The following is a 16,999-nucleotide window of genomic DNA, read 5'->3' as shown; positions in this document are numbered from 1 at the left end:
ACTTTGCGTGAAGTGGCCTTGAACGTTGTGGTACGAAATGCGCTCTGCTCTTTAAATAAAGATCGTTATTAGTTTCTTATTATTGTTTGGCCAGGTGACATCGTGGTAATTCAGGCACGAGTTCACGAGAATGAGACTTGGCCAGTTGCCAAATCTCAGCCTCACTCACAGACCCTTCTGGGACAGTCAAAAAAAGAAACAGTGACTCACTGCGAGACATCGTTAATAGTTATCCTAGTGATGAACTCGTGGTTTCTCTCATAGAAATGTGGAATTTACAGCTCTGATTGAGATGGGAGTGCAGCAAAAGCCAGTGTTGCACTGTACTTACTATGCTGCCCGTAAGTATGCTCTAAAACTTAATCAACTCTGCTCTGACCAGCATGGTGAAGTATGGTCAAATAACCCCCCCCCCCCTCAAGACCCACATGGTGTGTGGCGTGGGAATATCCTCATCCAGAAGTGGATTGACCCTGAGCTGCAAACGAACATATACATAATGAACTAACCATGACCCTTGACCCAGGCGGGCAGGTTCAGCATCGTTCCCACGGCCGTGAACGTGGGATCAGGCCTGGCCCTGCTCGGAGCGGTGAGACACATCTCCCCCTTGCTCTCCCTTTCTCTCTCCTCACTCTCACAGCCCCCACACTCTCCCACTTGCTCCCCGTCTCACTCATTCCCCCTCACTCACTCATTCTCTCTCGCGTTTTGCAATGATTCAATCTGTGCATCATCCATTGTCCTAACCGCTCAGTCACAGGTAACAGCGTTCGCTAAATAGCACTCTTCCCCTCGCTCCCCCTCCCGCTCTTCCCATCTCATCTCCGCCCTCACATTTTCCTCTCCTTTCCCTCACTCTGCAGCTCCTTGCCAGCCTCACCCTCTCCTTGTCTCTCTCGCCCTCTCACCCCCATCTATTACGTCCTCCTTATCACACATCCTGACTGTACGTGTGAACAGTGGAACGTGTGTGCTACCCACGTGATCCGTATGTGTGTGACTGCATGGGCTACATGGTATATGTTAAGTTCAAGTTTATTTTGTTTCACCAGGTGTGAGCTCAAGAGGCAAGGACAAAGTCGCACTCGCAAGATTGTGTGAATGAGTGGGTGAGAGGAGATGGTGTGTGTGTGTGTGAACGAGTGGATGAGTGATCAGTTGAGTGAATGAATGAGTGGGTGACTGAGTGTTGATGAGTGGGTGGCTGAGTGGGTGAATGAGTGGGTAAATGAGTGGGTGAGATGGTGGGTGGGTGGGTGAATGAGTGGGTGATTGAGATGGTGGGTGGATGAATGAGTGGGTGCTTGAGATGGTACATGAGTGGGTTGGTGGGTGGGTGAGTGAGATGGTGGATGGGTGAATGAGTAATGGTGATTGAGATGGTACATGAGTGGGTGAGTGACTAGGTTGGCGAATGAGTGGTTCAGTGAGACTGTGAGTGAACGGGTAGTGAGTGAGATGATAAGCGAGCGAGCTAGTTTAAGTTAAAAGTTTTTTTGTTTCACCAGATGAACTCAAGAAACCAGGATGAGTCTCAATTGCCAGTGATGGGTTGCAGATATTACAAAATAAAAACAAAGTACTGCAATGAAGCACACAGAAATCAGTAGAAACACAACATGAGCAATAACAAAATATTGGACAGCGTAAAGCAATATTAAGTCTTTTTTTACTGTTCGCAGTACCCATAATAGAGGTTTTTGTGTTAGATTTTCGCCATCTAACCCAAAAACCTCTTAGAGTTAATATTGGTTGCGAATTCCTCCGTGTTAAACTGATCGCAGTACATTTACAATTAAGATACAGAGATGTGGAACAAATATAATACGTAAACAAACAAGGATATATGATGTCAAGTGCAATTGCAAATGAAGTTAAATCTCTACAACATGTATCTATGTGTTTGTGACAGGGCGTCGGGAGTTAAGTGTGGTTAGCGCACTGCGCTACGAACCCCGTGACCCGAATTCGATCCCAGCTCATGGCCAACATTGGTGACGAAAATCTGAACCGATCCTGGGCTTCCCCTAGGTCGACTCAGCCTTAACTTAGTATGTAAACATCGGCACATGGGAAACAAAGGCGGCTGGGCATGGTGCTGGCCACCCACCTCGTGTTGCCACCAGCCTTACTAGGTGCTCGCTAAAAGCACTTGCCCCGGCAGTCAATTAAAATGCTATATGGGGGATCTTTGTCTTTTTTTTCGGATATGGTAACGGTAGTAAGTAGGCGACCTCAGTTCGATTCCTGGCCACGGTTAACATCAGTGGTGAGTGATATCAGAAGCGGTTCTGGGCATCCCCAAGGTCGACTAAGCCTTCAAATGTAAAGGTTGCCACCTGTCCTGCAGGTAGCAGTGATTGATTTGTACCACCGCTGCTGATGGACCACAGTGCTGACTGAAGAACGGCGTCTGGGTTTGGTCCACGGTGGAAAAAGGGTGGCGACCCCCTACTCATATGACTAGTAATAATGTAAATGTATAAAGCGCCCTTAAACAATCGCTGTCAGGGCGCTATGCATGGCAAGGCGGAAAATAGTTAACGACAACCAGGAGAAGAAGAAGTGAGAAGGACGGTTTAAACATAGATGTTTTTAGTCGAGATTTGAAGATTTGTCGTCTGTCTCGGAAGTCCGGACCTCGAACGGCAACGAGAGTTCCAGAGTTTAGGTGCCGCAATTGCTAAGACGCCGTCACCACCCTCCAAGTGTGAAGCCTGGAGCCCGTGGGGCAGTGAGCAATGCCGAATCTGAAGACCTTAACCATCTTGTCGCGGTGTGCAAAATATCAGCACTGGGGAGACAAAGGTGGTGGGCGGGGCGCGGCGCTAGCCGCACCACCCGCTGGTGCGCCGGCCTCAACGGCAGCGCTTCGCCCAACGGTCCGCGTGCGCTGTGGAGGGGGGGGGGGTGATCTTTGTCGTTGTGACTGTGCCACACAGGGGGCGTTTTTCTGTGACCTGGTGCTGCTGTACCTGAGCAAGCGGAGCCCCTTCTATCGGGAAAAGAAATACAAGGAAGCCAGGTGAGAGTGTGTGTGTGTGGTCTCTGCGTGCGGAGAACTATAAACTGAAACTGTTTATTTTACCAGGGTAAGTGCCCGCTGAGCTGTGTAGCTCTTTTTCAGAAGTGACCTGGCTATCGCAAATTATAGTTCAACAAAGTGGCTTGTCGCGTGCAAATTTATAGTGGCCAAATACTCTCGGCGCACGTTGATTGTAAATGTGGAGGGAAAAACGGGAGAACCCAGAGAAAAATCCACGCGGCCACGGGGAGAGCATGCAATCTCCAAATATATTGGCGTCAGGCTTGGGATCAAACCCACGACCTCCTGCATACCAGGCGAGAAAGATAACATTCCACCAGTCTCATTTGCAAGAGTGACATGGGGGGGGGGCGGCATCAGTCCGCTGCCAGTAGTGGGTAAAGATTACTTCTGCTCCCGTGTGTTTATGTGTAATTGTGTTGAGCGGTGGTGTAGCGGTTAGTGCACTGCAATATGTATGTTGAACTTTTTTCACACCGTATGTAGCCAACCACGCTCATCGGAGGTGCTGGAGGACAAGCTGGTGACCCGAGTTCGATTCTCACTCACAATCCATACCAGTGACGACAATCTGAACCGGTCCTGGGCCTCCCCTAGGTCGACCAGCCTCAAATGTGTACCTGGTGCGGTGTGTAGTAAACATCGCCACTGGGGAGACTAAGGCGACCGGACGTGGTGGTGGTGGCCACCCACCTCCTTGTGTGCCGTGCCAGCTTCCATAGGCGCTCGCGAACAGCACTTGCTCCTCCAGTCTGTTAAAGGCTATAAGGGGGAACTTTGTCTAATTCCAATGGAGTACTTTTCAGCGTCATTTTCGAATTTGCACCCTGACGTGGGCGGCACACAATGGCCTAACTCTTGTGAATAACGTCATGGGAATCGTCCACCGAGAGGCAGATGGCGGCGTACTATTATGGCCGACACATACCTCAAGTAATAACCAGGGTGGCCGCTGGATTCAAACCGTGAAATACCACCGTGCCAAGATGTTAACTACCTCGCCTGGTATGCAGGAGGTCGTGGATTCGATCCCGACCTTGACGCCTGCTGTATATTTGTAGTTTGCGTGTCTCTCTCTCTCCCCGTGGTAGCGTGAAATTTTCTCCAGATCCTGCGGTTTTTCCCTTCACATTTAGAATCAACATCACACGTATTGAGTATTTGGTTGCTATACATTTCCACACGATAAGCCACTTCGTTGAACTATCATTTGTGGCCAGGTCCCTTCTGAAAAAGAGCTGCATAGATAGCTCAGTGGGCCTTACCTGGTAAAAAAAAATAGTTTAAGATGGTAAATAGAACCTCTGCAACGAGCGGCAAACACGCTACTTCTGGCCCACATCACGAACCGATGTAGCACCGGTGCGGTATGGTCTCATAACCCGCACGGCGCGGGGAAGGCCCTCATCCAACAGTGGATTGACAAAAAGGGCTGCACGTGTCCTCAAGACACATCTCTTGTTTTTCTCCGGTGCACAGGTTTCAGAGAGGAGAGAGCGTGCAGATGGGGATGAAGCGAGACTCTGTCACCATCGCTACCATCATCTGACGGCAGGAGCGCGCGCTCACACACACACGGCTGCCGTTCGCCGCCGAGTGACGGTGCCATCATCCGCGCCACGTGGGCCAGGCTAGGTGCACTTTGAGGCCGTCACGTGAATGCAAAAGTGTGGAAGGCTAGCTGCAGGCAAGAAGGTCGTGGGACAGACCCAGGTGTTGTTGTGAGTTAACCAACATAAACGTCTGGCAGGTGCATCACCCGTGCTCCCCACTGCGCCAACTTGCTGCGATTTAGGCGCCCGGCATTCCACTCGTTATTGTGAGGGTCGCTGCTCTGCCCTGTGTTGTGGGTGGAGGGCAATTGCGTTGCAGCTGCCCAGTAGTGTCCTTCATGAGCCTCCTCCACAGAGGCCGATCTTGACAATGCTGGTACCAGTTATCTACAAATCGAATCAGCTCCACATCCTCCTGTACCGCATCAATCCATCTCTTCTCCAGCTCATGCCACCGCGGTTATTTTGCCCCCTCCATCTGGCCAAACAGCTGCTGCTTGGCCATGTGGTGGCTGGGCATGCGGGCTACATGACCGTGCAAACGCAGCCTCGCCTGTCAGAGGAGCTCACTGATGATGGGGACTGTGACCGGATCTTTCAAAGATCTGAGTTCCTCACACAATTCAGTCTGGTTAATCTAGGATGGATCGTAGGCAGGCCAGCCTAATTGTTTAAAACCAGCCCAAATGCTCCTCTAAAGGGCTCCACGTTTCGCAAGCATAGCGAAGAGAGGGCATAACGCTCATACACACACGCACACATGCATTTATAAAGATACACAAAATATCATACAGAAACAAAACATATTGTACATGTACACACAAATGATTCCGTGTGCAGCCTTATAGACTGTGCAGACAAGTGTTAGTGAGCACCTATTAAGACCAGCGTGACATGCAAGGAGGGTGGTGAGGCCAGCACCATGCCTGGCCGCCTTTGTCTCTCCAGTGTTGTTGTTTACACACCTCACCAGTTAATCACTCGAGGCCAAGCCAATCTAGGAGGAGACCCAGGACCGGTTCAGATAATTGTCATCATTATTGATCATGAGCTGGACTCGAACTCGGGTCGCCGGGTTCGTAGCGCAGCATGTTAACCACTGCACTACCGTTCCCCAAACAAAGATCCCCGTATAGCCTTAACAGACTATTGGGGCAAGTGCTGTTAGCGAGTAGCAGCGCCTATGAAGCCCGGCACGGCACACGAGGGGGTGGGCGACCAGCACCACGCCCGGCCGCCTTTGTCAAGACCGGTTCAGATGATCGTCACCGGTGTTGGCCGTGAGCGGGAATCGAACTCACGCATTGCCGGGTTCAGATTCAACTTGCTACCGCAGATGTCTGCGACGAGTAATTGCTGGGTTTGGGCTCGAGTGCAAAAAGTGCTATGACACAATACACATGGACGACCCCTTTTTAAATTCACCCTCTCATCTCACGCAGTAACTTATAGCGATAATATATACACATACGTGTGCAGCCTTTGAAAACAACTAATCCGTACTCGCAAGCAGGATAAAGATGCATCTGTTTTTGTATGTTCACGAATACATGTGTTTTAGAGTTACCATGACCGTATTCTCAGGAATATTAGACACTCCCACAAATGTAAGCCGCACCCCAAAACTTGTCCACTGTCAATAGAGTTCTAAAGATCTGGAAGTACGCACGTTTAAAAACGCGCAACTCTTAAAACCCAGGTTATCACGAGTAGGAACACAGCTACTGGATTATGAGAGACACCACCAAACTCTTCCTTTAAAAATTCGGGCGAACAAAACGGTGTCTTATTATCCGGAGAATATGGCAAAACTTTAATTCATATCGCGCCTACGTGCCACTGCATCTCAAGGCACGCTGCGCAAGAAACGGAGAACAGGGGCAGGGAGTCGACAGCATGGTCGGCCAGGGGTGGTCGGAGATCATTTCCAAACTGGGGGCGGCAGAGGAGAGAGCGAGTGACGTCTCACCGAGCGACTGGGAGAATGCGACCCTCTCTAGGACATTGACAAGCAAGGGGATGTGAGATGATAGGGATATTTCAGGGACACTGCAGGTGGGGGGGGTCCAGCATTTGTTTATTTCAGGACAGGATAAAAAGCTATGCGCGCGTGACATTCCATACCATTAGCTGTCACACGAAGGCCGGAAACGTATAAAGGGCAAGCAGTTAACGGGTTTTTTTTAAATCGTGAAATATCAACATCAATTATCTTTGCGGTGGTGCGAAGGTTTACTCTGTTGGACACTGAAGTTACTTATGCTTCTGTATTATGTTTTTCTCTGGCTTAAGCGGTGGGCTGCCACACCTTGGATTTGAGTAAGCGGGCTCACAGCAAATGCTGTCGACAATTTACTTGTTCACGTTATTGTCGTGTTGCACGTGCGCACAAGAACACGCGTGATTGGCCGAATGAGGTCACACGGCGTTGACAAGGTTGCCCAGGTAACGCAAAGAAAACAACACGGTGGAAAGTTGCTGTGTTTTTATTAATGTGTTGAGGTGTACAGATGTTAAATAATAATAATAATCAGGTGACTTTACCACGGTACATATATACAGACAGTTGAACCTATTGCCATTCCACTTTGGTTCGGGTTAACCCAAAACCGAAATAAATATTTAAGGTTTCAGTAGGTTCAAGATAGGCTCATAGGTCTGCACAGATATGTTTCATGAACCCATGCACTTGTAGTACTGCAATCTCTTGGCCAACTTGCATCACAGTGGCATCATGGAGATTCAACAAATACTCTTTGGTTCTATTCGGTAAAGTCACGTAGGTAAAAAAATAAAACAAAAATCACGACGTTTCGGCCACAACACAAGCGGCCTTCATCAGGTGAAGGGACCAGCCTGTCTCGAAGACTGCGCTGGAGTGAAACGGAGCCAAGCTCAGACTGCGACCTTTAAGCTGTGTGAAGGCCGCTTGTGTTGTGGCCGAAACGTCGTGATTTTTTTTTTTTTTACCTACGTGACTTTACCGAATAGAACCAAAGAGTATGGATCCTTGCAGTCACGAAAGCTTCAAATCTAGAATAGATTGAACAAATCTCTGCTTTATTCACCAACCCTTTCCTCTATATATCTACTTCTGAGGAAGCTCAAGCCTCCCGTAAATCACGTGACTTCTGTGTGGCCACCCTCACTCTGAATCCCTCTCCTCACCGCCCCCTGTGGCAACGGATACCTCTCCGTGCAACGACATCGAGGCCCTTGTCGCCTCTGTTTCCTAACCACGTTGCTAGACATCTGCGGAAAAATACTGGAAATTTATTAAAAAAAAAATAGCTTCACAGCTTTCTCCAGGATAAATAAAGATTCTGATTCTGTTTCCTGACCCTTTGCTCCCGTTTTTTCCATTTCTTCTCCAACCTTTTCCTCTTATTTCCCATTATTTACCTTTCCCATTCTCTTTGCCATTCCGTTTTAACTTATTACACATTACACAGTCCTTGACTCTACTTCTTTCCCGTGGTTGTGCCCCACTGGTCAAGAGACGCGTGTCTTTGGCGTGCTAACCCCCAGCTCTCTCTGCTATCGCGCGATCCGCCCCGTTGAGATTTATGATCACCTCATTCTCAAGCGAGAGGCGTTTGTGGTTTTATACGCCAGAAAAACCGCCAGGTGGCAATCGCCTTCTTGGGTGCCCCTTGACCACTTGGTGGAAACTCCACATTCCCCTGGCAGTGTCCACGCGTATTTACATTGACGGGAAAATGGCTATGTTGTGAGTGGACGGGAGTGCGGTGATATCTATTGTTGTGCAGTACATCTATGCTCCCGCGTCTTTGCTCCCTCACCTTCACCAGTGCCACCTGTGATGGTGTAATGGGTTAGCACACGGAGACCGGACTTGCAATCACCGAAGGCCGCTGGTTCAATTCGACCTCCTGGCGGCGGGAGTTGGAACAATGGTGGAGGTTTATTAAATCCCCTCCACCTACACCACCCAGCAGTGGTGAAAGGGTTCTGTACCACAGTTCGGTGAGTCGAATCGGCAGGTCTGGGTGTGGTGGATGCAGGTGAAAGTGTGGTGGATACTCCTACCTCTGTCAAGATGTCTGGATACTCCCACCTCTTCCGAGACGTCTGGCACAGCGTGGAAGAGCCGGACAAAATCGCCTCCTCATGATGGTGTATGAGCTCTGCAGTAGCCACCCGCAATCCGCTCTCGTTGGAGGCCCTGCCTTCCGCCAGCAGGCACGTGAACCAGTGATTGCAGGGGTCTGCGCCTTCACAAGGGGGTTCGAGTTCAGAGGAGGACATTTCAGGAGCTATCCGGGCTCCTGTGGTGACCACTGATTTTTTCCCCCCTCACGTTGCCTATATTTACATGCAATTGAAGTATAAGATAATAGGTTTTCCCATTTTTTTTCTGGCAACAAAACAGGTGTTAAGATGTTTTAACATTGTTAAGATGCCAGAAAAAAGGGGAAAACCTATTATCATATTTTGGTACTGGCAAAGGAGGTCCCATGATGTAATTGAAGTATCATTTCCCATTGTTTTTAAAGTATTGTAACGTGCCAACTTTAAAATGACATTTATACGTAATGCGCACTTTGGTTACTCAGAAACTCGTACTTGAAGCTGTCTAAAAGTTGTGTCGCGATGATAATCATAATAATAATAAACGCATTTGATGAAAAGGTTGATATCGATTGCACCTTTGTGAACCATCTTAAATGCTTCGTATTATCTTTGGTACTCTTTGGTTAAATTTCGATTTAAAGCTTTCGTGACTGCAAGGATTAATCTTCTTTGATGAAGGCCGCTTGTGTTGTGGCCGAAACGTCGTGAGAATATTATTGTGTTATTTTATCAATTTATTATTTTATTCTCATTCTACGTGACTTTACCGAAAGAACCAAAGAAGACTCTTTGGTTCTTTCAGTAAAGTCACGTAGGTATAAAATAAAAATAAATTACAACGTTTCGGGCGCAACACAAGCGTCCATCATCAGCTGGGAAAGCTTCAAATCAAGATTATTATCTTTAGTATTGGAAAAGCCCTTGATCCAGCAGTGTATAGATGATGGAAGCCGATGATGCATTGCGTATACAAAACTCAACAAAGAATTAACATCATTGAGAACATGTCATCAAATACAAGTAGGTAGCAAGCAAGACAGTATGGCTCCCTCATAGCTATCTGTCCCTTATGTGTAATAAAAACTCTATAACAAATGGTATTCTACTCCACAGTAGTTCTCAGCCGGGAGTATGCGGACTCCTGGGGGTACGTGGTGAATGTGGGTGGCCAGCACCATGTCGCCTCTGTCTCCCCAGTGGTGTTAACTACCTCACCCAGGAGATGTTAACTACCTCACCCAGGAGATGTTAACTACCTCACCCAGGAGATGTTAACTACCTCACCTAGGAGATGTTAACTACCTCACCCAGGAGATGTTAACCACCTCACCTAGGAGATGTTAACTACCTCACCTAGGAGATGTTAACTACCTCACCTAGGAGATGTGAACTACCTCACCTAGGAGATGTTAACTATCTCACCCAGGAGATGTTAACCACCTCACCCAGGAGATGTTAACTATCTCACCTAGGAGATGTTAACTACCTCACCTAGGAGATGTTAACTACCTCACCTAGGAGATGTTAACTATCTCACCCAGGAGATGTTAACCACCTCACCCAGGAGATGTTAACTACCTCACCCAGGAGATGTTAACTACCTCACCTAGGAGATGTTAACTACCTCACCTAGGAGATGTTAACCACCTCACCCAGGAGATGTTAACCACCTCACCAAGGAGATGTTAACCACCTCACCTAGGAGATGTTAACCACCTCACCTAGGAGATGTTAACCATCTCACCCAAGAGATTTTAACTACCTCACCTAGGAGATGTTAACTACCTCACCTGGTTTCGATTTAAAGCTTTCGTGACTGCAAGGATTCATCTTCTTTGATGAAGGCCGCTTGTGTTGTGGCCGAAACGTCGTGAGAATATTATTGCGTTATTTTATCAATTTATTATTTTATTCTCATTCTACGTGACTTTACCGAAAGAACCAAAGAAGACTCTTTGGTTCTTTCAGTAAAGTCACGTAGGTATAAAATAAAAAATAAATCACAACGTTTCGGGCGCAACACAAGCGTCCATCATCAGGTGGGAAAGCTTCAAATCAAGATTATTATCTTTGGTACTGGGAAAGCCCTTGATCCAGCAGTGTATAGATGATGGAAGCCGATGATGCATTGCGTATACAAAACTCAACAAAGAATTAACATCATTGAGAACATGTCATCAAATACAAGTAGGTAGCAAGCAAGACAGTATGGCTCCCTCATAGCTATCTGTCCCTTATGTGTAATAAAAACTCTATAACAAATGGTATTCTACTCCACAGTAGTTCTCAGCCGGGAGTATGCGGACTCCTGGGGGTACGTGGTGAATGTGGGTGGCCAGCACCATGTCGCCTCTGTCTCCCCAGTGGTGTTAACTACCTCACCCAGGAGATGTTAACTACCTCACCCAGGAGATGTTAACTACCTCACCCAGGAGATGTTAACCACCTCAACGAGGAGATGTTAACTACCTCACCGAGGAGATGTTAACTAACTCACCTAGGAGATGTTAACTACCTCACCCAGAAGATGTTAACTACCTCACCTAGGAGATGTTAACTACCTCACCTAGGAGATGTTAACTACCTCACCCAGGAGATGTTAACCACCTCACCTAGGAGATGTTAACTACCTCACCTAGGAGATGTTAGCTACCTCACCTAGTAGATGTTAACTACCTCGCCTAGGAGATGTTAACTATCTCACCCAGGAGATGTTAACCACCTCACCCAGGAGATGTTAACTATCTCACCTAGGAGATGTTAACTACCTCACCTAGGAGATGTTAACTACCTCACCTAGGAGATGTTAACTATCTCACCCAGGAGATGTTAACCACCTCACCCAGGAGATGTTAACTACCTCACCCAGGAGATGTTAAATACCTCACCTAGGAGATGTTAACTACCTCACCTAGGAGATGTTAACCACCTCACCCAGGAGATGTTAACTACCTCACCCAGGAGATGTTAACTACCTCACCTAGGAGATGTTAACCACCTCACCTAGGAGATGTTAACCATCTCACCTAGGAGATGTTAACCATCTCACCTAAGAGATTTTAACTACCTCACCTAGGAGATGTTAACTACCTCACCTAGGAGATGTTAGCTACCTCACCTAGGAGATGTTAACTATCTCACCCAGGAGATGTTAACCACCTCACCCAGGAGATGTTAACTATCTCACCTAGGAGATGTTAACTACCTCACCTAGGAGATGTTAACTACCTCACCTAGGAGATGTTAACTATCTCACCCAGGAGATGTTAACCACCTCACCCAGGAGATGTTAACTACCTCACCCAGGAGATGTTAACTACCTCACCTAGGAGATGTTAACTACCTCACCTAGGAGATGTTAACCACCTCACCCAGGAGATGTTAACTACCTCACCCAGGAGATGTTAACTACCTCACCAAGGAGATGTTAACCACCTCACCTAGGAGATGTTAACCACCTCACCTAGGAGATGTTAACCATCTCACCTAAGAGATTTTAACTACCTCACCTAGGAGATGTTAACTACCTCACCTGGTTTCGATTTAAAGCTTTCGTGACTGCAAGGATTCATCTTCTTTGATGAAGGCCGCTTGTGTTGTGGCCGAAACGTCGTGAGAATATTATTGCGTTATTTTATCAATTTATTATTTTATTCTCATTCTACGTGACTTTACCGAAAGAACCAAAGAAGACTCTTTGGTTCTTTCAGTAAAGTCACGTAGGTATAAAATAAAAATAAATCACAACGTTTCGGGCGCAACACAAGCGTCCATCATCAGCTGGGAAAGCTTCAAATCAAGATTATTATCTTTGGTATTGGGAAAGCCCTTGATCCAGCAGTGTATAGATGATGGAAGCCGATGATGCATTGCGTATACAAAACTCAACAAAGAATTAACATCATTGAGAACATGTCATCAAATACAAGTAGGTAGCAAGCAAGACAGTATGGCTCCCTCATAGCTATCTGTCCCTTATGTGTAATAAAAACTCTATAACAAATGGTATTCTACTCCACAGTAGTTCTCAGCCGGGAGTATGCGGACTCCTGGGGGTACGTGGTGAATGTGGGTGGCCAGCACCATGTCGCCTCTGTCTCCCCAGTGGTGTTAACTACCTCACCCAGGAGATGTCAACTACCTCACCCAGGAGATGTTAACTACCTCACCCAGGAGATGTTAACTACCTCACTCAGGAGATGTTAACCACCTCAACGAGGAGATGTTAACTACCTCACCGAGGAGATGTTAACTAACTCACCTAGGAGATGTTAACTACCTCACCCAGAAGATGTTAACTACCTCACCTAGGAGATGTTAACTACCTCACCTAGGAGATGTTAACTACCTCACCCAGGAGATGTTAACCACCTCACCTAGGAGATGTTAACTAACTCACCTAGGAGATGTTAACTACCTCACCCAGAAGATGTTAACTACCTCACCTAGGAGATGTTAACTACCTCACCCAGGAGATGTTAACTACCTCACCCAGGAGATGTTAACCACCTCACCTAGGAGATGTTAACCACCTCACCTGGGAGATGTTAACTACCTCACCTAGGAGATGTTAACTATCTCACCCAGGAGATGTTAACCACCTCACCCAGGAGATGTTAACTATCTCACCTAGGAGATGTTAACTACCTCACCTAGGAGATGTTAACTACCTCACCTAGGAGATGTTAACTATCTCACCCAGGAGATGTTAACCACCTCACCCAGGAGATGTTAACTACCTCACCCAGGAGATGTTAACTACCTCACCTAGGAGATGTTAACTACCTCACCTAGGAGATGTTAACCACCTCACCCAGGAGATGTTAACTACCTCACCCAGGAGATGTTAACTACCTCACCTAGGAGATGTTAACCACCTCACCTAGGAGACGTTAACCATCTCACCTAGGAGATGTTAACCATCTCACCTAAGAGATGTTAACTACCTCACCTAGGAGATGTTAACTACCTCACCTAGGAGATGTTAGCTACCTCACCTAGGAGATGTTAACTATCTCACCCAGGAGATGTTAACCACCTCACCCAGGAGATGTTAACTATCTCACCTAGGAGATGTTAACTACCTCACCTAGGAGATGTTAACTACCTCACCTAGGATATGTTAACTATCTCACCCAGGAGATGTTAACCACCTCACCCAGGAGATGTTAACTACCTCACCCAGGAGATGTTAACTACCTCACCTAGGAGATGTTAACTACCTCACCTAGGAGATGTTAACCACCTCACCCAGGAGATGTTAACTACCTCACCCAGGAGATGTTAACTACCTCACCAAGGAGATGTTAACCACCTCACCTAGGAGATGTTAACCACCTCACCTAGGAGATGTTAACCATCTCACCTAAGAGATTTTAACTACCTCACCTAGGAGATGTTAACTACCTCACCTGGTTTCGATTTAAAGCTTTCGTGACTGCAAGGATTCATCTTCTTTGATGAAGGCCGCTTGTGTTGTGGCCGAAACGTCGTGAGAATATTATTGCGTTATTTTATCAATTTATTATTTTATTCTCATTCTACGTGACTTTACCGAAAGAACCAAAGAAGACTCTTTGGTTCTTTCAGAAGACTCTTTGGTTCTTTCAGTAAAGTCACGTAGGTATAAAATAAAAATAAATCACAACGTTTCGGGCGCAACACAAGCATCCATCATCAGCTGGGAAAGCTTCAAATCAAGATTATTATCTTTGGTATTGGGAAAGCCCTTGATCCAGCAGTGTATAGATGATGGAAGCCGATGATGCATTGTGTATACAAAACTCAACAAAGAATTAACATCATTGAGAACATGTCATCAAATACAAGTAGGTAGCAAGCAAGACAGTATGGCTCCCTCATAGCTATCTGTCCCTTATGTGTAATAAAAACTCTATAACAAATGGTATTCTACTCCACAGTAGTTCTCAGCCGGGAGTATGCGGACTCCTGGGGGTACGTGGTGAATGTGGGTGGCCAGCACCATGTCGCCTCTGTCTCCCCAGTGGTGTTAACTACCTCACCCAGGAGATGTCAACTACCTCACCCAGGAGATGTTAACTACCTCACCCAGGAGATGTTAACTACCTCACTCAGGAGATGTTAACCACCTCAACGAGGAGATGTTAACTACCTCACCGAGGAGATGTTAACTAACTCACCTAGGAGATGTTAACTACCTCACCCAGAAGATGTTAACTACCTCACCTAGGAGATGTTAACTACCTCACCTAGGAGATGTTAACTACCTCACCCAGGAGATGTTAACCACCTCACCTAGGAGATGTTAACTAACTCACCTAGGAGATGTTAACTACCTCACCCAGAAGATGTTAACTACCTCACCTAGGAGATGTTAACTACCTCACCTAGGAGATGTTAACTACCTCACCTAGGAGATGTTAACCACCTCACCTAGGAGATGTTAACTACCTCACCTAGGAGATGTTAACTATCTCACCCAGGAGATGTTAACCACCTCACCCAGGAGATGTTAACTATCTCACCTAGGAGATGTTAACTACCTCACCTAGGAGATGTTAACTACCTCACCTAGGAGATGTTAACTATCTCACCCAGGAGATGTTAACCACCTCACCCAGGAGATGTTAACTACCTCACCCAGGAGATGTTAACTACCTCACCTAGGAGATGTTAACTACCTCACCTCGGAGATGTTAACCACCTCACCCAGGAGATGTTAACTACCTCACCCAGGAGATGTTAACTACCTCACCTAGGAGGTGTTAACCACCTCACCTAGGAGATGTTAACCATCTCACCTAGGAGATGTTAACCATCTCACCTAAGAGATTTTAACTACCTCACCTAGGAGATGTTAACTACCTCACCTGGTTTCGATTTAAAGCTTTCGTGACTGCAAGGATTCATCTTCTTTGGTTCTTTCGGTAAAGTCACGTAGAATGAGAATAAAATAATAAATTGATAAAATAAATAACACAATAATATTCTCACGACGTTTCGGCCACAACACAAGCGGCCTTCATCAGGTGAAGGGACGAGACGGTCTGGAGGACAGCACTGGAGTGAAAAAGCCACGCTCAGATCACTTAAAGGTCGTGAGAATATTATTGTGTTATTTTATTTTATCAATTAGGAGGTCGTGGGTTCTATCCCGACTGACGCCTGCTGCTGCTGTTGTATATTTGGAGTTTGCGTCTCTCCCCGTAGTCGCGTGGATTTTTTCCCAGGTCCTCCGATTTACCCTCCACATTTAGAATAAACGTCACCACGCGTTTAGAGTGTTTGGCTGCTGCTATAAATGTCCACGTGATAAGCTACCTCACCTTCGTTGAGCTATAATTTGTGATAGACAAGTCGCTTCAAAAAATTGTTCTCAAGCTCAGTGGGGCCTTATCCGGTAAAATAAAAAGTACTTTAGTATTATAGTTTAAAAAACACTCCTGGAGTGCCACTCTCTACTTCAGTCCTCGTACCAATAGGTCATCTGTTTCACCATTGGGGTCAATAATTTTTAAAATCGTGAATTTGTTTTCCTCAAAAAGCGTGAACTTTGCAAGTCAAAGTTATTGCTTAGAGCGGTGGTTCTTAAACCGGGGGGCTACGGGGACCCCTGCGGGGTACCGTGAGGTGATTTATAAACTTGAGATGATTAATAAACTTGATAATTTATAAACGTGAGGTGATTTATAAACGTTAGGTGATTTATAAACTTGATAATTTATAAACGTGAGGTGATTTATAAACGTGAGGTGATTTATAAACGTGCGAAATTATATCAGATGTGAAAGTCATTGGTGAACAATCGTGTGGTATGAATCTGCCGATATAAAATAACTAGGAATAACATTTACATCCATCTGGTAATCCAGAGTAATGTTGGTTCCCAATGGTAAACACATTTACCTCACGCGTGCACAGCGCGTCCGTTGATTATTTTTAAACTTCTCGTCGCTTTACAGTGGCTAGCCAGTTAGGATATCACCGCACAGACGTGCACAATCGGTTAAAAGTATTGATGTTCATTAATTCGTAACATGTGGGAGGCGGGATTGGAGGCTGTTGGTTAATAGAATTTGCGAGTTATCTGCGAGCTATAATTGTGGTTTGCCTACGTTTTCAACCACTGTACATACGACTTTTCAAGAATAAAATATAAACTTACGCCTATAAAAGATATAATATACTCGTTTACAGAGGCGCTGTACTCACCAGTCGGTTGTTGTGATTTTTTTAACTTTATTGTAGAGAAGCAGTGGCGTCGGTCTACATTACAGTCGACATCGAGTACAAAGATCCCCCGTGTAGCCTTTACAGGCTG

At 46.2% G+C, this 16,999-nt stretch overlaps 1 protein-coding gene across 2 annotated transcripts in view; it reads left to right on the top strand.

Moving 5' to 3' along the window:
• Window positions 1-9,254, top strand: part of LOC142930387 (serine/threonine-protein kinase Nek8-like) — a 38,422-nt gene extending 29,168 nt beyond the window's left edge. For both annotated transcript variants that reach the window (XM_076072692.1, XM_076072691.1), the window contains exons 19-21: window positions 527-592; window positions 2,946-3,028; window positions 4,529-9,254. The gene's annotated coding sequence lies outside the window, so the exon portion shown is untranslated. The remainder of the gene's footprint in view (window positions 1-526; window positions 593-2,945; window positions 3,029-4,528) is intronic.
• Window positions 9,255-16,999: the final 7,745 nt, after the last annotated feature.

The sequence above is a fragment of the Petromyzon marinus genome, chromosome 38 (assembly GCF_048934315.1).
Source record: "Petromyzon marinus isolate PM22_M1 ecotype Great Lakes invasive population chromosome 38, UKy_Petmar_22M1.pri1.0, whole genome shotgun sequence".
Taxonomy (NCBI): domain Eukaryota; kingdom Metazoa; phylum Chordata; class Hyperoartia; order Petromyzontiformes; family Petromyzontidae; genus Petromyzon; species Petromyzon marinus.
Note: the sequence above shows the minus strand (reverse complement) of the source record. Positions and strands in the feature narration are given on the sequence as shown.